This window comes from Orcinus orca, chromosome 9, assembly GCF_937001465.1.
Source record: "Orcinus orca chromosome 9, mOrcOrc1.1, whole genome shotgun sequence".
Lineage (NCBI taxonomy): Eukaryota > Metazoa > Chordata > Mammalia > Artiodactyla > Delphinidae > Orcinus > Orcinus orca.
Window position 1 is genome coordinate 92,519,507 of NC_064567.1, and position 14,323 is coordinate 92,533,829.

The following is a 14,323-nucleotide window of genomic DNA, read 5'->3' on the forward strand; positions in this document are numbered from 1 at the left end:
ATCTCTTTCTGACGTTCCAGGTGGACATGAATGCTGGGGGGACACTCACCAAATACAAGGCAAATATGGCCCCTTTCCCATGAATTCACCAAAGCTGATTAAGTGGCTGTACTCTCCAGATGGGGCAAGCACTGACTCGTATGCCAAAGTTCTCTGCACATCTACCAGGTAAACACAAGCACCAAGACCTGAGCCCTGTTTCTCATTTATGTTGCTTGCTTTTCTCCTATAACTATTTCAGTTTGCTAACCATGCTATTGGTCATCTTTATAACTTTTAAATAATATACCAAAACTCCTATTTCATGTTTTATAAACTTTTGTCAATATCTCATGGCCACCTTCCTGTTTTGTGGTACCAGGATATTAGGGTTTTCTCCCACGTTTCCCTCTATCTCTTCTGCTTCCTTTCCACCTCATGGATTTTTGTCGGTAGCATCTTAATTATTGTTATGGGTTGAATTGTGTCCCCCCCACCCCCACCAAAATTCATATGTTGAAGTTCTAATCCCTAGGACCTCAGATTGTGACCTTATTTGGAAATAGGGTGACTGCAGATATAAGTAGTTAAGGTGAGGTCATACCGAAGTAGGGTGGGTCCCTAATCCAATATGACTGATGTCCTTAAAAATGGAGGGGGAAATTTGGAGACAGATACATACACAGGGAGAATGCCATGTCAAGGGAAAGGCAGAGACTGGGGTGATGCAGCAGAAGCCAAGAAATGCCAAAGACTGCCAGCAAACCTCCAGAAGCTAGGGGTGAGGCATGCAAGAGATTCTCCTTCACAGCCTTTAGAAGGAACCAACACTGCTGGCACCTAGTTCTTGGATTTCTAGTCTCCAGAACTGTGAGACAATAAAATTTCCATTGCTTTCAGTCCCCAGTCTGTGGCACTTTGTTATAGCAGCCCTAATTAATTAATATAACTTCATTATACATACATATTCAATGTTAGAGCACTCATATTACATTCTAAAATTTTAAGTATACTTTATGTTCTATGGCCCTCAAATGTCTGCTGATTCTGGTTTATCCATTCATATTTAAAATGAGGTGATAGACTTTCTGCTTCTGCTCATGAAGAGGTTACCAGTATGGGGCTGGCCACCTGCTGTAAACAACTAGAAAACTGGACACAATGTATGAAATAAATGTTCAAAGCCATTTATTTTTAGCCATGGAAAGAAAGGAGGTAATTCCCTGCCAGTCCAGTGTTTAGGACTCTGTGCTTTCACTGCTGAGGGCCTGGGTTCAATCCCTGGTCAGGGAACTAAGATCCCGCAAGCCATGCAGCGCGGCCGAAGAAAGGAAGGAAGAAAGAAAGGAAACCGATAAGGTACACCTTTTGACGGTTGCAGCTTTCTCCCTGGGGGCAATTACTGGACCATAGGGCCAGGAGGAGAAATCCAGACATCACCTGGAAGATATCACTGTGTTGAAATCCAGAAATAAGGACTTGGGGAAGGCTGAGGTGGCTGCAGTTTGTGGGGCAGAACACCAAAGAGGAGGGTGACATGCATAGGGAGTCCCTTGATTATTTGCCGGGATAATAATCTGAACCTATGTAAGATGAAACTACATGAGGCTGGGCAAAGAACAAAAGCTGGGAGCTATGAGCTAAACGAATCTTAGTGCTCACACAGGGCTAAGAGACATTTGATCTCCTACTAACTAGAGTGAAGAAAACATATGAAAAACCTGGGGCATTCAACAGAGAACCCAAAAGTGTTATGTCTTAGTAGTTACGCTAAATAAGCATTAGAATAAAGCTACTTTAGATCTACTCTAACAACGCGGAAAAGTAGGCCTTGATGTGATCAAGCTGATCCCCAAGTGACTAAATTTTCTGCCAAGCAAATTTAACATTAATTAAATAAGACAACCAAGTTCAAAATTTCAAAAATATAACATTCATAATGCTCAACTTCTACTCAAAAATTGCTAGACAAGCGAAGAAGGTGAAAATATGATCCCTAGCCAGGAGAAAAATTCAGTATGAAAAAAAGGGGAGGGGGTTAAATTCATCAGGCAGATATAATTTCTCAATGTGTATGCACCTAATAACAGCATTTCAAAATACATGAAGCAAAAATTGATAGAATTAAAGAAGTGAAAAATCCACAATTGCAGATTTCACTCAGCTCAGTAAATGACAGATTAAGAAGCAATCTGTGAGAATATAGAACACCTATAAGCCAAATTATCCTGTTGACCCTTATAGAACACTACCCTCAACAACAGAAGAGTACACATTTTTTAAGTGACCATAGAATAATCACTAAAATAGGCCATATATTGAACCATAAAACAAGTTTTGATAAATTTATACATATTGAAATCATAGCGAGCATATTCTTTGACCATAATGGAATTAAATTAGAAACGAGTAGTCAAAAGATATATGAGAAGAGTCTAATTATCTGGATAATCTGTATATTTAAAAAATATAGCATTTGGGGCTTCCCTGGTGGTGTAGTGATTAAGAATCCACCTGCCAGTGCAGGGGACACAGGTTCGAGCCCTGGTCTGGGAAGATCCCACATGCCGCAGAGCAACTAAGCCCGTGCGCCACAACTACTGAGCCTGCACTCTAGAGCCCGTGAGCCACAACTACTGAGCCCACGTGCTGCAACTACTGAAGCCCACGTGCCTAGAGCAGTGAGAAGCCTGTGCACCAAAATGAAGAGGAGCCCCCGCTTGCCACAACTAGAGAAAGCCCACGTGCGGCAACAAAGACCGAACACAGCCAAAAATAAATAAATAAAATAAATAAAAAATTAAAAAATATATAGCATTTGTCATTAGGGAGCTTCAAATTAAAACAATGAGATACTACTACATACCTATTAGAATTACGAAAATCCAGAAAAAGTTGCCAACACCTGTTGCTGGTGAGGATGTAGAGAACAGGAACTCTCATTCACTACTGATGGGAATGGAAAATGGTACAATTTGCCAGCTTCTTACAAAGTTAAAAATAGTCTAAACATAATCTTACCATATGATTCAGCAGTTGCACTCCTAAGTATTTACCCAACTGATCTGAAATTTTATGTCTACCCAGAAACCTGCATACAAATGGTTATATCGTCAGCTCTGTTCATAATCACACAAAACTCAGAACAACCAAGACATCCTTCAATAGGTGAACAGATAACCAAATGGTAGTATATCTGTACAGTGGAATATTTTTCAGTGATAAAAAGAAAAGAGCTATCAAACCACAAAAAGACGAGGATGAATCTTAAATACACATTGTTAAGTGAAAGATGCCTGTCTGAAAAGACTAAATACTGTACAAGTACAATTACATTCTGGAAAAGTAAAACTGTAGCAATGTTCAAAAGATCAGCAATTGCCAGAGGTCTGAGGGGAGTGAGAAATGGTTAAGTAGGAGAAGCACACGGGATATTTTTAGGGCAGCAAAACTATTTTATATGATACTCCAGTGGTGGATACATGAACTTTATAGCAGTCTTATTCATAATAGTCCCAAACTGGAAACAACCTGAATGTCCAACCAGAGGTGAATGGATAAACCATGTGGTATATCCATAAAATGGAGTACTACTCAGCAAGAAAATGAACTGAATTACTGATACAGACTACAACTAGATGAATCTCAAAAACTTTATGCTAAGCAAGAGAACCAGAACCACATACTCTATGATTCATTTCATCAGAAATTCTAGAACATGAAAATTAATCTATAGTTAGTTGCCTGGGACTAGTAGTGGTAGGGATTGATTTCAAAGAGGTAGGAGGAAACTTTTTGTTTTTGTGAAAAACTTTTTTGTTTTACTTTGTGTGGTGTTTATATGACATATATTTGTCACTATATTATACATGAATTATACATCAATTAAGTTGCATTTTTTTAAAAAAAGGAAGCAATGGCAAGACTGACTGGATGATTCGTGCAGAGAAGAGATTCGCAATTCATAGGCCTTTATCGAGACTATATAGGTCAAGGGCTGCCCTTTATGCAGGAAGCTTCTCTCATGCCAGAGTGGAGAGATCTTCTCCGCTATACCAAGTCCTTCCTAGCACCCCCAGTTCTCTCTAGGCAGTTCTTTACAAAGGAATTCTCCTGCCCTCCCTAACCTCCACCACTGCCCACCCAGGTGTAACCGCCTGACTGCCAACAATTCTATGTTTCACGGAACGGGTGGGGTTGGTTTGCTCCCTATAGACCTTGAAATCATTCGGATTCTGCCCCAATTCTCTTTCTTTCCTTCTGTAATACTTCCTATACCCGAGTCCAGAACCGCTCCAAAGTTCTGCAAATCCAAAATTGTTAATTTGTTCTCAAGATTTTTACTTCTTGATGTGCATCCATTGATTTAATCCCAGTTGAAAGTGTATTCGTTGTCTATTACTGCATAACAAATACCACAAAATTTAGTGGCTTAAAGCAACAATAAAAAGGAAATGAGGATCACTGGGGATCATCTTGGAGGCTGACTAATACACAGTAAGTAAATGCTTACTTGTGTATTTATGTCCATCTACTTCATTTTATTCCTCAGCGAGCGTTTTACCTGCTACTTGTGAAGAAAATGCCAGTCATTCTTTATTAGTGTGATGGATACTACGATAAAGGTAACTAAGAAGTATATACTATTTAAAAATTACAATTGTATTGATACATGATTCTCTCTTTAAAAAAAATTAATATACTTTTTTTATAAAAAGCCGTTGTATTAAAAATTGAGCTGGAAGTTCCCGTATACACCCCACTCCGTTTCTTCTATTAACATCTTGCATTAGCACAGGACATTTGTTACAATTAATGAGCCAATACTGATACATTTTTATTAACTAAAATCCAACTAAAGTTTATATTAGGGTTTATTCTTTGTGTTGTACATCCTATGGATTTTGACAAATGTATAATGACATGTATCCACCTTTACAATATCATGCAAAACAAATTTCACTTCTTTAAAAGTATCTTTTGCTCCATCTATTAATCCCGCCCTTGCCCCTGAACCCCTAATCTTTTTAGTATTTCTAGTTTTGCCTCTTCCAGAATGTCACATAGTTGAAATCATAAGTATGTAGCCTTTTCGAACTGGCTTCTTTCACTTCGCAAAATGTACCTAATTTTCCTCATGTTTTTCTGTGATTTGGTAACTCACTTCTTTTTATTGCCGAGTAATATTCCATTGTCTGAATGTACCAGTCTGTTTATCCAATCACTTATTGAAGACTATTTTGGTTGCTTCCAAATTTTGAGAATTATGAATAAAGCTGCTATAAACATTGATGTGCAGGGTTTTGTGCGGATGCATACTTTTTCACCCCTGGTTCTTCAAGTTTACACTGGACTTTTTTTCTTAGATGGCTCATTTCTTCCACAAGTAAGAAAAACCCTTCATCTTGTTTATATGACTCCAAATTCCTATTGGGTTTTCAATAAACATTAATTACCAGAAGGTTTCCTCAAAACTTATACAGACATTTACAAATTTGTTGAGTGATTTTCAGTCTTTTGGATTTCTAGTTTGATGGCTATTTCCACAGGAAGGTAGAATTGTGTGCTATAATTGAGATTGGAGTCCCACATAACTTCTGTGTAATGTAACTAGAAGTATTTTAAGTTCTTTTCATTTGATGTTTTAAATGTCTACTTTGTAATTTCTCTTTCTGTCCTTAACTGAGCACTTCATTAAGTAAAACTTCTAGCATAACCATATCTGAATTACTGAATATTCCATTTGACTACAGAATGAAGATTATGTTTCTCTAAAAACATCACACTCAATTCATGTGTTTTTATTATTTTTTAAGCCATTCTAGAGGCCCTAAATACACACATGGCACCAAAACAAACTGTTCTGTGTGGGAACACATATTTTGCTCTAGTTCTAGACAGCTGTAGCAGACAGCTGTACTTTCTTAGCTGCACTGTATCCAACCCTTCTTCCTGTTCGAGGAATTCCTCCACAGTCTTGGTGAAAGGCATGCCCTCCTTCCCAGTCTGAAAGCGTGAGAGGCCCTATCCTGATGTCCCTCACCTCTAGCAGCCTGGGCATGGCACATGATCTTTAGCCAATGATCACTTTTCCAGAAATTTAAATCTTGACCAAGAGACACAAAGGGGCAATGAAATTTTTTTTAACATCTTTATTGGAGTATAATTGCTTTACAATGGTGTGTTAGTTTCTGCTTTATAACAAAGTGAATCAGCTATACGTATACATATATCCCCATATCCCCTTCCCTCTTGCGTCTCCATCCCACCCTCCCTATCCCACCCCTCTAGGTGGTCACAAAGCACCGAGCTGATCTCCCTGTGCTACGCGGCTGCTTCCCACTAGCTATCTACTTTACATTTGGTAGTGTATATATGTCCATGCCACTCTCTCACTTCTTCCCAGCTTACCCTTCCCCCCACGTCCTCAAGTCCACTCTCTACATCTGTCTTTATTCCTGTCCTGCCCCTAAGTTCTTCAGAACCTTTTTTTTTTTTTTAAGATTCCATATATATGCGTTGGCATACGGTATTTTTTTTCTTCTGACTTACTTCACTCTGTATGACAGACTTTAGGTCCATCTACCTCACTACAAATAACTCAATTTCGTTTCTTTTTATGGCTGAGTAATACTCCACTGTATATATGTGCCACATCTTTATCCATTCATCTGTCAATGGACAGAGGTTGCTTCCATACCTTGGCTATTGTAAATAGAGCTGCAATGAACATTGTGGTATATGACTCTTTTTGAATTATGGTTTTCTCAGGGTATATGCCCAGTAGTGGGATTGCTGGGTCATATGGTAGTTCTATTTTTAGTTTTTTAAGGAACCTCCATACTGTTCTCCATAGTGGCTGTATCAATTTACATTCCCACCAACAGTGCAAGAGGGTTCCTTTTCTCTACATCCTCTCCAGCATTTACTGTTTGTAGATTTTTTGATGATGGCCATTCTGACTGGTGTCAGGTGATACCTCATTGTAGTTTTGATTTGCATTTCTCTAATAATTAGTGATGTTGAGCATCCTTTCATGTGTTTGTTGGCAACCTGTATACCTTCTTTGGAGAAATGTCTAGGTCTTCTGCCCATTTTTGGATTGGGTTGTTTTTTTGATACTGAGCTGCTTGTAAATTCTGGAGATTAATCCTTTGTCAGTTGCTTCATTTGCAAATATTTTCTCCCATTCTGAGGGCTGTCTTTTTGTCTTGTTTATGGTTTCCTTGGGGCAATGAAATTTAATTCCCAGCAGTGGGGAGATTATCTCCAAGGGCAGTTGAGGTGGAATCCCAAAGAGACAGCAGCAGTGCCCTGCAACAAAGGTAACTGTGTCCTTCCCAGGCTATTGGGCTATTCCTGCTAACATTTTCCAGCTTCTTGGCTGCTCGAGTTACCTGGGTCTTTACCTATTTTTCCAGCCTGGTATTACAACTTCCTGTCAATTCATGAGCCCTTTATATCCTTCCAATAAATTCCTTTAAGATTGTTAAAGTAGCTGTTACTTTCAACAGAATTCTTTTAATTGATGAATCAGCAAAATCAATCCATTCATTAATTCTCCCATTAGTCATTCAGAAACTACCAGGTACTGTACATTGGGGGAGGCTTAATATGATGGTGAGTAGACACTGTTTCTGTCGTGTTGCAACCTACAGTCTATTGGAGGAAACAGACAAGGAAAGAGAAGACTGCAGTACATCCTTGATGGGGAAGGACATTATTCATCAGGAACACAAAAGAGGAACATTTAATCCAACCTTAGTGATGGTAGTGGTGGGGGTGGTCGGAGAAAGCTTCAAGTGGTACCTAAACCTGACATTCGAATATGTAAAAATTACACCTAGTTGGGAGGTAGGAGGTGGGTTGAGTATTCCACACAGAGGGAGCAGCCCGTGTGAAGGCCCAGCGTTGAGAGACGAACAGGACCTTCAAAGAACTAAAAAGAAGTTCCAGATGACTGAAGTGCAGAGTTTGAGCAGAGAAAGGGCAGTCTGGAGCCATGAGTGGGACTCGGATCATGCAGAGTGATGTGAGCCCCCTGCTGGTGTTAGCACTTTCTCCTAGAAGCAGTTGGGAGCAACTGTAGAGTTTTAAGCAGAAGCCTCAGTATACATGAGCCTGGTGCCTGGGTGCCTGGGTGCCTGGAGAAATTGTGCAAGAAAATAAAAGGTTGCAAAGTTTAGGAGTGGGAACAAAAATCTCTATTTCATGCCTTTAAAAATATATTTTTTTTAAGAACAATGATAATGTGCTTTCCTCTATGTGTGGAAATGATAATATTGAGTTAAAAATTAGCAGACAGGTTTGTTGAGAATTTTTTTCTATAATGGCAATGGACTTATGATGAGTCCTCAATATTCTACAAAGGATTACCTATGACAGTGGCCTTCAGGTTTTTTTGCTTATAATTCCTAAAATGATTTGAAAAGCCTATATATACCTTTGCACCTTTTTATGTTGACATTTAGGATTCTTATATCACTCCTGTGTGTATCCAAAAGACTCAAACGATGGCTGTTTGATATCGACTATCATTCTTTTGGAAAAACTATACCTAACCTTCAACAGCCAGAATTTTACATTGTTCTCTTTTCCATTCCACTTCTCTCACATAATTTTATCCTAATGTAATATACTAACATACTTTTTTTGCTTTAAAGTCTTTTACTGATCACCTTATTATACATCCTGCCATAAGAAAAAAAAGTATGTAAGTGAAAACTGATGAGTGTTAAAATTTTTCTTCTAGATTGAGTCATAATTTCAATTATCAGTAATATACAATTGATTAAAACAGCAAATATATTTGTTTTGATTAATCATTTTTAAATATTAGTAAAGTTAAAGGAGTTCCCTGGTGGCCTAGTAGTTAGGATTTTGGGGTTCCACTGCTGTGGCCTGGGATTCGATACCTGGTGGAGGAACTGAGATCCCACCAGCCACATGGTGCCCGGCAAAAAAAAAAAAAAAAATTAAAGCTATTCTATGTGTTCAGAGAGGAATATTACTTATTGCTACAATGAGACAGGTTGTCTTGATTAAACAAGTCTTTCCCAGACACAATGTTTCAGTTGTGCCTTGGTTTGTCTTTGTTCTTACACTTTTGGGCAATGTGCCATTAAGATTAGAGAATGAGAGTTCTGTCTTTGTTTTATAAAGTGGGAGAGAGAACCAGCAAGATACCTTGACCACAAGAACATTCTCAGGCAGATCAATTTTAGAAGTATGGAAGTTGATCATTCGAAAATGGATTTCCTCAAAACTTTCCCAGCCTATGTACCCCTTGGAATGTCTTTGAGTACCACCAGCGAGTTTGAAAACCATGAATCAAATGTAAAGAGTACTGGATGGGAGACAAAATAAACAAGGCTTCTTCTACAAAATAGCTTTGGGACTTAGACAGGACATTTGATTTGTGTAAATCTCAGTTTCCATCAATAAAGTGACTTGGGGGGGGGTGAACTTAAAATTTAAAGATTCTTTCCAGCTCTAAAACCCCTTGATTTCCATTGGAAATTTTTAGCTATGCCCAGGACACTGGGAAGAAGGCCAGGCACCAATACAGAAAGGGAAAAGGAAAGATGGATAGCATTTATGTGATCACTAAGGACATGATAAAGGAAAAGGAAGGGATTGTGTGGATATAGATCAAGAAACACTTTTTAAAAAGTGTTTTTATTTGTGTTTAGGGTATGTTTTGGGGTTGAAAATTCAAGTTTCACATTATTGTTTATGTGGCTGTAGACAACTCAATCTCCTTGAGCTTTACTTTCCTCAACTATTAAATGGGAATAATACTGTATACTTTGTACCTTAGGGGATGATTAAAAGACAGAAACTAAGGCTTATTTCCCTTAGCATAATATTTTCAAAGGTCCTCCATGCAATAGCATGTATCAGAAATTCATTCCTTTTTATTGCTGAAAAAAAATACTATATTGTAAGGATGTGTCACATTTTGTTTATCCATTCATCTGCTAATGGACATTTGGGTTGTTTCCACTTTTGGGCTATTATGAATTATGCTGTTAACATTTGTGTACAAGTTTTTTCATGGGAGATATGGTTACATATCTTGAGGGTACATAGCTAGGATTGAATTTGCTGGGTCATAGTGTAATTCCGCGTCTAACATTTTGAGGAACCGCCAAACTGTTTTCCAAAGTGGTTGTATCACGTTTACATTCCCACCAGCGAGGTATGAGGGTTCCATTTTCTCTGCATCTCTGACAAAACCTGTCTATTGACTATAGCCATCCTGGTGTGTAAAGTGGTATCTCATTGTGGTTTTTATCTGAATTTCCCTAATGGCTAATAATACTGAGCATCTTTCCTTTCTGGCCATTTGTATGCCTTCTTTGGAGAAATGTCTATTCAGATCTTTTAACCATTTTAAAATTGGGTTATTTATCCTTCCATTGTGGAGTTGTGGGAGTTCTTTATATATTCTATGTGCAAATCCCTTACCACATAATTTGTAAAGATTTATGCACTGTCTTTTTCATTTTCTTGATGGTGTCATTTGAAGCAGCACAAGCTTTTTAGTTTTGATAAGTCTAATTTATCATTTTTCCTTTTGTCATTTGTGCTTTTGGTGTCTCATCTGAGAAGGTTTTGTGTAACCCAAGGTTGCAAATATTTATTCCTATATTTAACTTCTCAGAGTTTTATAGTTTTAGCTCTTATATTAGGCCTCTGATCCATTTTGAGCTAATTTTTGCATATTGTATGAGGTTGGGGTCCAACTTCACTCTTTTGCATGTGGCTGTCGAGTTGGCCTAGCACCATTTTTTTTCTTTGCTATTATTTATATTGTGATAATGGGGAAAATGGAAATGAGGAGGGGCCCGAGCAGTTGTTGTTTACACCTATCAACAACAATCTCCTTCACCATAACCATCTGCTGAATAGACAATTCTTCCCCATCAAATTGTCTTGGCACCCTTGTTAAAAATCATCTGACCATAAATATAAGGGTGAATCAATTATTAAATGCTGATTCTAATAATTTTATTGCAATGCTCTGAACACAAAATAAGATTCACATTGTCAGTTAAAAAGTTCTGGTAGAAATTATTTCCTTTGACCTATATCTCCAATAGTGTATTTTAAGGCTATAATGACCTTATTAATGAGAACTTTTAACACAACATAAATGAATTGTTTGCTTGTTTATCCCTTCTCCATCAAATCTGTTAGTTGATGTAATTAGAAATTTAAAGTATTCTTTTTTTTTCAGCTTGAAAAGTTTTTTATTTATTTCTATCTTATATCCATTTCTTTCCTAAGTATTTTCACACTTGCCTTTAAGTCCTTAAACTTTTTTAAATAATTGTTTTTAAAGTCTTGGTGCACTAATTCTATCATTTCAGCATTTTTAGGTCTATTTCTTTTTTGTTTGTTTTTAACACCTTTATTGGAGTATAATTGCTTTACAATGGTGTGTAATCTGCAGTCGAACTTCCAAATATTCCTGAATAACTATCTCCTAAGAGTACATAAATATTCTTATGAGATTAGACATTAACACAATATTGATTCCAATAAATTACATACCCTGTAATTCCTGACATAATTCAATGTATTGATTTGTCTCTATAACAAGGCATAACAATATAACATAACTAAGACACGTAGTTTTGTGCCAGGGTGTGAACCCTGAGTTTTTGGACCAAGCAATTCCCCAAATAATGACAAAAATTGCTCCAGGACAAGCCTGAAAAATAATTTCATTACTGGTATCATTTCTGACTCAGAGGTAGTAGGCTTCTGAAACTGTGTGAAAAATGAGCATGGGAGTGACACATCGCTTCAGTTTTACTAGTGAAATTGATCTTAAGTTTTCATTGCAAATTTTGTGTCATATTTTCTTTTATTCTGGAATATATTGCTCTGTGTGTCTATGTCCCAGGCTTCTTTATTTAAGAACAAAGTGATGAATGACATGGGGATTATAATCAGGAGCAACCCTGAACTTCACCTTCCCTCCAACCACCTCCTCCAAACTCCCTGTCCCCACACCTTCTCAGCTGCCAATTCTTTTCTTAGTGAATAAAGAACTTAGTCCCCAAAGCCCTGGTAGAAACCCCAAGGTTTTCCCCTAGCTCTTCCCTTTCCTTTGGCCCCCATTCCTCGGTTTGAAGGCATGGGAAAGCCCAGAGTGGTGACAGACACAGAGGGAAAGGCTTCACTCTCATGGAAAGAGACTGAGGAGTACAGCGTAGTGAAGTAAGCGTCACTACAGCCTGGGGTGACAAAATAGGGCCCTGGGGCCAGAGAAGAGGGTACTGATTCCCCTGAGAAAGGAGACTGCCCAATAGCCTCAAAATCCTCTCAGTGCGAATATTCACTTGCGTGATTGTTTGCCCTTCTGGTGACAGTTGCAGCACCATACCTGAACCATGTCCTTCTCAAGCCTGAGCTGCTGGACAATGTGGCTGATCTGCTGCAGTGTGGGTTTTAGACACTTATGTTGAGACAGATTCTGAGGCTATATTTAGGATGAGCAGGAAAGAATGCTCTCATTAATGATATCCACCACTGAAGTGGGATGGGAGCATGGGGTCACACTGCAATAGTTAGGAATTTAGTTTATCTATAATAAAAATGGAAAAAAACAGTGGCTTAAACATATTACCAGTTTCATGTCTTTTTCAGTCCAGGGTTGATTTGGTATATCCACAATGTCCTCAGAGAGCCAGGTCCTTCTCTCTTCCCTTCACCTAGCCATCCTTAACATGTGCTTGCTCCTTTGTAGTCACAAGATGGCTGCTCAAACTCCAGTATTGCATTTGAGTTCCAGATGTAAAGAAAAGTAAAAGGCAAGGTCAGCTAAATTGGCCTTCCATTTTAAGAAAGCATTCCCAGAAGCCTCATCCAACAACTTCTACTTACATTTCGTTGGCCAGGACTGCATAGCATGGTCAGGTCCTTCATCTGCAGAGACTGCTGGGAGATGTAGTTTTAAGCTAGGCACATTTATACACCCAATGAAACTTGCATTGTTACTTATAATCAGGGAGAATCCCTATTAGGAAGGCCTCTAACAGTTTGGTCCACCTTTCCTGTTTTATAAATAGGCATCCTTCAGCTTTACTGAACCAGCAAGAACTGCACTCCCCCGCAAGCCCCAACACAGAAGCAGCATTGGTTTTCTGCAAACTGTTGATAGCAAGTGTGCGCCTCTGAACTGTGTAAAAGATGAGTGTCGGAACAGCACATCTATCACATCAGTGTTTTACAACTGAAACTGAATTTAAAATTTTACCTTAAATTTCTGTGTTCTACTTTCTTTTATTCTGGAATATATTACTACAGTTGGGGTCAACATAAATCTCAGGAGCATTGATATCACTGTGAAACAGTTTGTAATTCTTTAAAAGCCTGAACTACAAAGCTAGACAGACCTGGGTTAGGATCCCACACCCACATTTACTAGCAGTGTACTTTGGGCAAGACACTCAATCTCTCTGTGCCTCAGTTTCCTAATTTGTAAACTGTGGATAGTAATTTTTACAGGGAGGGTGATCAGATAATTTATGTCCAAACTGGGAAACTTATGTGCTGGCAGGGGGATATTATTAATAATTATACTTGAACAAATGGCATAAACCAGGACCACCGCAGGCAAACTGAGGACTATGGTCACCCTATTTTTAGGCACTGTTGAGAGGATTAAATGAGAAGATAAATATAAAGCACTTAGCACAGAGCCTGACACATAGTAAGTGCACATAAATACTGGCCACTACTTGTTTTTATAATTAAATTGAAAAGTTCCATTGTTTTGGCTTTGCTTTTCTCTCTTTTAACAATAACATGCTTGATATTCTTCCTTATGATAAAGAATAGTGGGCTGAAGTAAGGAGAGCTTAAACTTTTTCAAGACTGAGAAAACCTAATAAAAACTCAAACAACCAATTTCTCTAAAGGAGAAGCAATGTTGAAAGACACTACAGAAACTCCTAGTTATAAGGAAGATTCTGGAATGGTAGTGCATGACCTATCTGTGAACTGTCTGTACCACTAGAAGCATGAACAGAAGCAGTGGAATTTTAATGATTTTGTATGGCATTTCTCAAAGGTTTTGGTCTGAAGATCCTTTTACACTTAAAAAAATTTCTGAGGACCATAAAAGAGTTTTTGTTTATATGAGTTATATCTGTTGATATTAGAAATAAAAATGGAGACAATTTAAAAATATTCATTTAGGGAATCCCCTGGCGGTCCAGTGGTTAGGACTCTGCACTTTCACTGCTGAGGGCCTGGGTTCGATCCCTGGTCTGCGAGCTAGGATCCTGCAAGCTGTGCAGCATGGCACCAAAAAGAAAAAAAAAAGTCA